We start from the raw sequence: 6,985 nt of genomic DNA, 5'->3' as shown, positions 1-6,985 counted from the left end.
GTATAACAGCCAGCCTCAGTCGAAATCTCAATAAAAATGGAACCTGCAAAAACGGAATTTCTATTTTCAATCACATTTTATTGAAAATGTTTGATACTTAAGCTTTATAAACATATTTATAAAGTATATAAACGTGTATAAGAACATATTTCTGGAAATAGAACAGTTGCAAAAATATAAGGGTTTTTTTAATATATTTATTAAAAACAGGTAAACAGACAGTCAGATAGCATATGATACCCCATCATATTACCCCATTGTTAAAGGTAGGCTGCTGTTACAACATTCAGCCGAAGAATTGGAATTGCGATTCAACAGGAAAATACTGCTAGGCTTTTTTCCACCATTCCACCCGGTCATGATTTGCGCAGTTGCTGTATTTCATTTTGATTTATTTATTCTTATTTAAATCCTCAATATAAGTAATTATTATGTAAATAAATATGCTTATGTCGTTTATACACAAAGTATATAAGTGTTATTATGAATTGTTTATTTGCTATATACTATCTTTATATATTATGTAAATGTACGAGTGTATGTAACTGAACTCCTCGTTTACGATTTCCGTAAAAATTTGTATGTTTTTGAGTGGGTATCTAAATGGTTTAAATTCGAATATGTAAGGAACGCTGCGATCGGAACGTAAATAAAATTAATTTTGCTCGGACAAACTCGGGATGGGCAGATTGTCTATATATAAATGTTAAGTGTTGTGTTTTTGTCAGTTGCGATTGTAATCTTATATATTTTTCCTTACGACAACCCTGAAAAAATCGGCGGTCAGACAAAGTCACAGGTGTTTATTAGTATTTAAATTGTAAGTTTTATCTTTTTTATACAATAATGATAACATAGTGACTAATCTAACACTTTAAACAAATCTTTGACAACACTTGACTTGTGTGATTTATATATTGCTTCCTAGAATTTTTTTATCTTTTTAATTGAATTCTATATAATTATAATTTCTTATCAGACTAGGTTCTTTCCCGCTAGTGATAGCTCTATTTACAATCTTATAATATTAACCATAAGTCACAAAGTTGATTGATATTTATTTAAAAATCGATATCTTATTTTTCACATAATACGTATAAATAATCGGTCTTTATAAGTCATTTCATGACATTCTATACTCAGTTGAATTCATTGTAAATATGAAGAAAGCCTTCGTACTTTTCACGATTTTTGTAGCGGTTCTCGTCGTGACTTCGACTGCGGTATCCGCTAGTAAGTTTAATTTTAAGTTACAATGTGATGTACTTAACGTTTTATTCAATTCCAATTCCGATCTTAAATCTTGCTTCCGAAAGCACGTAAATCATTTAGTGAAAATTAAACTCTTTTCCGTCATGTTATATTCATCTTGGGCGGTACATTTGGATTATAACAGTTTCACAGAATGTACTGTGGAGCAACCTTTTACAGTTAAGTACATCAAAGAAAAAAAGGCCGTGTCTATAATTGACCGGAGGGCATAATTCCTAATGAGAGTATGACGTCCTCTTAAATAAAATCACAGACTGATTTATTTTAATACATGCCTATAAATTAATTATTATGACTCGTATGGCTTGAAGATAATTTACGATTGTTAACCCAATTTATTTAAATGTTTCAATTTGCCAGAATACTTCCTTGATTTAAGAAGTATATTTATTATGAAACGAAAAAAACTTTTAAAAAATATTTAAATCAATTTAGTTTTATGATTATTTAAAGTTGAGAATTTATTGGGATTGTCAAATAGTTTAACAAAGTTTTTTTTTTTTTAATTATGCAAATTATTTAATGGTAGATTAGGTACAGGCCAGAAAATATTTTAGTTTTTATTTTTTATTTTATTAGCGCATTGCTGTATTTTAGTTACTGATAGTATTGGTTCCCGTTCCAATCTTTGAACTGTTACGAAGAATATCTTGAGCCTTAAAACAAAAATAAAACTTTTTATAAGTCCGATCTGGGGCTTAAACCTTGGACCTCGGAATCTTACCTACTGTCTAACAAGATAGTCACTGTCATCACAGCTATCGTCTTATAAATATTTTTATAAAACACAACGATATATCTTTTATACAATTTATTTATGTCCAGAACCAGAACCATCTTTTCTTGGACGATTTACTAGTCGTAGCTGCAATAATAGGGAGTGTCACCAGCGCTGTCGACGCATCATGTTTCCCGGAGGAGCCTGTAACGGAAATACATGTAAATGTGATATTCTTTAAAAAAATGGTTTTATATTACTGAGGATGATGATTACTTTTAAATGATTGACGCAATAAAATAAATTTGCAATACATGTTTTTTTTTTTTTGTTTAATATTGATATCCGAATGTACACTCTTAGCTAAATTAATGAAATAAAACTTGAAAATCGTGTGTCATAAATAGAATAAAAAATATTTAAATTTTGTCCAAAAACATTATGGACCCTCACGCTTCATATTTCTTTTTTAGCCATTTGACTGGAAAATGTTCGTTCTCTTATTTTTGTTCAAATAATCATTTGCAAAAAAAAATATTCCACGATCTACCTGATAACGATCTCATGAATACCCAAACAATCATTCAAGGGAACTTTTAGATATAAAATGCTTTAACTAAATGTATTTTGATTTATTTTGGCTATCATAAATATCGAAATATAGATATAATTTGTATATTTTGTAACATTTGACTTAGATTGTACGTTTAAACTTAAAAAACAAAAAATATTTATTTCAATTATTGCGTCGAATATATTTTTAAGATAAATATAAAATTATTTTTATTTAAATTTTTACAATTTAACAACATGAAGATACAACAAATTTTAAAAACTAACTTGTACGTACAAGTGACTATACTTTTTCCACGATTATTTATATTATTATATTTTCAATTATACGAATACATAGACTGACTAGGTACTAAACTATTATCCAACCATAAATATATATATATGTATATATATATATATATATGTATGTATGTATTTATTCTGTAGAAACGATTGCCTCTCCCTTCTGGGTTCTAATATCGACGAAAAGTTATTGGGCATTACTGACAAAAATTCTTAGTAACAGGCTTGAAGTGTGTACATTCCAGTGCCTCAAAAACCACGTTCAACCTTTGGTAAATTAGACCGAAAAGAGTTCAAACGTATCCTACGTAGGATACGTTTGAACTCTTTTCGGTCTAATTTACCGTCCTATTGGTATAAGCTTGAAAGAAAAGAGAGTCCATCTGTGTTTACGCGGACACTTGTGCACTACAAAATGTCCTACATATTTGACTAGTCTTCCTCAATATTCCTCAAGAACCACCGTACCTGAACTCAGTCAGGACTATACTTTCTTAAAATATGTATGTAGTTATATCCCAAAATGTTTTATACAAAATGTGATTTAACATTAAAATTTATTATTGTTTGAAAGATAAAAAATGTACATATTCTAAATAAGAATCAATAATAATATGCGGAATATTAAATTGTTAACTGAGAGCATATTTGCATTTAAATCTACATAATATTTTGATCCCAATTTAAAAGGTTCTTCCCCAATATTTTCCTCTTAAAATAATCTCATTCGATAATCAATCCTAATTATTAACTAATTTAGCAACAGAATTGCTTGCATGTGCACTTGTTTACAAAGACGTATACGGAGATGTGTATAAATACGAAGAGATAATCAAGCAATATGCAGTTTAATTTGCTTACTGACGACATTACGATCGAGATAGACTTCAATTTCAAAAACAAGATGAAAGGATTGCTGTATATTTTTGTCATTATAATGACTTTTTTGACATTAACTTCAACGGTCATGTCACAAGGTAAGCATAATCAATTGAAATTTTGTACCGAATATATATTTTTAGACTAATAGCATATATAATAAATACAACCTTCTATCTTAAATTTTAAATTAATTAATTAAAATATTCAACTGCTTTATAATATATGGAAATGTTGTACAAATTTGTATGCATTTAGATCCCCCGTCGTAACACAAGCACAACGCACACGTTGTACGTCAGTAAGAAAATAAAAAATAGAATATTTCTTTAAAAATATTAGGTTTTTTTTTTATCTTCATAATAAAGTAAGACTAAAACGATCAAGATCAAGATGATCACGACAATTTTATATAGATATCTTCTCCATCCATTTATGTGTGAGTAACTTGAAATTTAAATTATATTTGTTTATCTTGCGTGTAACTCGATAGAGTTACTCGCCTACTGTTACAACTAAAATTCTAAAAATTACACACACTACCAAAACTAAAAGAACATTGACGTTGATCGTACTACATTTCTGGTTAATAATTTTAAAGGACCAATAGCTTTTCAGGAATGTAGATTAGCATTTATTTCCTACTAGAATGTTAGTTGTCGCAATTAAAAACGTTTATTAGAGTATAAGAGAATATGCCATCAAGTCTATTTCTATTTATATTATAATGTATTTTATGTATTTAATGTAATTAATAATACTGACAAAAAAAATACTCGCTGAGTTCCTTTCGCCGTTTCTTCTCAGGTCGGGGTATTTCTTTGCCGAACCCGTTGTAGAGTTTAATTTGACTATCAATAAGTAAGTGTAATGCTTCTATATTGAATAAAGGAATTTGAGTTTGAGTTTGAATCGTAAAATTACATTAACTTACCAAATTTGATTCTGTATGGATTCACCTCGTAAAATGTTGAAAATCGAAATACGCCATTTTGATACGTGTATCTTATAAATTGAATAATTATTATATTCAAAGTCACATAAAACATCTGACATTTCACGCCCGTTTTCTGAGGTGAGTCTCGAGTTTCTTGTTACATCCCCACTGAACTGGAAATATTATTTTTCGCTAATAAAATTAATAGTTACAAATTAAACAGGATCATATCTGACTTGTGTAACAGGCCTACTGCGGATACAACGTTAAAAATATTTGCTACACTATTTTCATTTATTTATTTTCTCGATGACAGTTCTAATTTAATAGTTGTAGTGTTGTGACCAAATAAGTAATGATATCGATCGCATATATTTATCATATTTTGAACAAAGACGAATACAAGAAGAACATTCAAATTTTTTTTTTTTTTTTATTGTCGTTATAATTATTTCGTTTCATCGTCGACCTACCTATACCAACTGATTTTACAACAGCTTCGAAAATTTTAAAGAAATTGGCATTATCAATCAAGAATTAATACGTGTAAAATCTTGTAATTAAATATAATATTAGTTAATAAATTTGTACAAAAGTATCCGACAGTCGTTTAGTTTCCTTCATTTTATAAAAAAATATCTGTAACGGGTCTGTTATCGTGTTACGTTTATAGATATAGCTCCATCCCTATCAGTTTCTCCGACTCTAGTATAACCATGTACGTGTGAAACGTCATATTTTTTAAAATAATGCATATATAATGTAAAAAAGACGCTCGTTAAAGTTTTCACAGGAGCTGTCATCGAAAAATAAAGAAATGGAAATAGTATAAGTATGCTACCTCATAGGTGGCGTCGAAACGTGTGAATTTTATGACGTTTACAACTTTTACAACTTTATGAATCGTAATATCTCAGAAACGGTGGCTCGAAGGAAAAAAAGTATTGATACATTTTTTGTAGATAATTTTATGATCTACAATTTTTGTTGGAGCTATTTTATGATAAACTTACTGTTTTGCTGAAAATCGCGTTAAACTCATTTTTTGACCTTTGACTTTGAATAAAAAAAAATTCATACACAGGAATGGTGGGGAACTTTAACCTTTTATTTATAATTATATTTTGAACAATTTTACTAATTATCAGCTTGTTGTAAGTTTATCTATCTTTACTATTGTTTTCTCGTCTAATTTGACCGGACTATATAGTAATTATTTTTTTTATTATCATTTAAAAAATACTTACATTCAAAACTGTACCCGTGTTAACGCTTCCAAGCACAGTTCCTTAGGCTCCTACGTCGAAATATATGCCCAAATTTGTGTCTTGAAGGGATTGTTTTCCTATAAGTCCAACTTTGTAATGTTTCTCTTGCTTATCTGAACATATACGATATTGATTATGTATGTTAATGCTTATGTTTGTATGCAATTTAAACGCAAGGTTGACCCCCTTTATCTGCTAATAGAAATTTATCAGCGTAATTCACAGCGTTTAAGATAACTATTGATATCTTTAGGTGTATAAAATGTCCTCTATTTCTTGATTAGCTCGTAATATTTGGGGATCAATATCCACAAAATGTGCTTTTTGATTTTACTTTCAATGGACTTTTTAATTTATTTAAAAATACATGTAAGAAATAAGATCTTTATCTATTTTATTGGATAAATTACAATTCACGTATTATTACGGGTTGTTTCTTAAGTTAAAATATATATTTGTTCTCAGAAATTGAACCCGAGCCTCTTCTGCAGAGATGGAAACGTGAAACCTGCGAATACCGGGAATGCGATCAGTTCTGTCGCCGCCTCGGCTTACCTGGGGGAGCTTGTGTAAGGGACAAATGCGACTGCGATCGTTTTTAGTCGATTTACCTCATTTTTATATGCAATAAAAACTTTTTTTTTAATAAATTCGCTTTTTAAACCGAACAGGACAAAATTATGATGAAATATATTAATTGCAAAATTAAGGGTTATTTTTTTTATTATAAATAATCTTGTAAATTACAACAAAAACAATCGCTAATATTAATTTACTTAAAAGGGTTACTTTCGTCGTATGACTTAAACGCCAGGCATCCTCACTGTTCATTCATATCAAATTGAACCAAGCTACTATTGATAGTAAATATAAATAGTTGGAGACGCTTTTTGTTTAAAGGTTATACAGAAATAACCACGTATTAAATTTATACTTACTTTATTAGTATCAAAATCAGAGCAGCCTGGTATCTATACAACATATATTTGTTGTTTTTAACCTCTATAATGCAAATGAAGCTGCGAGCGACAACTTGTTTATAATAATTTACGA

General features: G+C 29.0%; 2 long non-coding RNA genes across 2 annotated transcripts; both read left to right on the top strand.

Moving 5' to 3' along the window:
* The first annotated feature begins 972 nt into the window (after positions 1-972).
* LOC135193926 (uncharacterized) lies at positions 973-2,306 on the top strand. Its single transcript, XR_010309513.1, has 2 exons — positions 973-1,233; positions 2,098-2,306. It is a non-coding gene; the product is annotated as an uncharacterized LOC135193926 (long non-coding RNA).
* A 1,242-nt stretch (positions 2,307-3,548) lies between these two features.
* On the top strand, positions 3,549-6,641 carry LOC113397159 (uncharacterized). Its single transcript, XR_010309478.1, has 2 exons — positions 3,549-3,825; positions 6,398-6,641. It is a non-coding gene; the product is annotated as an uncharacterized LOC113397159 (long non-coding RNA).
* The last annotated feature ends 344 nt before the right edge of the window (positions 6,642-6,985 follow it).

Source organism: Vanessa tameamea, chromosome 3 (assembly GCF_037043105.1).
Source record: "Vanessa tameamea isolate UH-Manoa-2023 chromosome 3, ilVanTame1 primary haplotype, whole genome shotgun sequence".
In the NCBI taxonomy this organism is placed as follows: domain Eukaryota; kingdom Metazoa; phylum Arthropoda; class Insecta; order Lepidoptera; family Nymphalidae; genus Vanessa; species Vanessa tameamea.
Note: the sequence above shows the minus strand (reverse complement) of the source record. Positions and strands in the feature narration are given on the sequence as shown.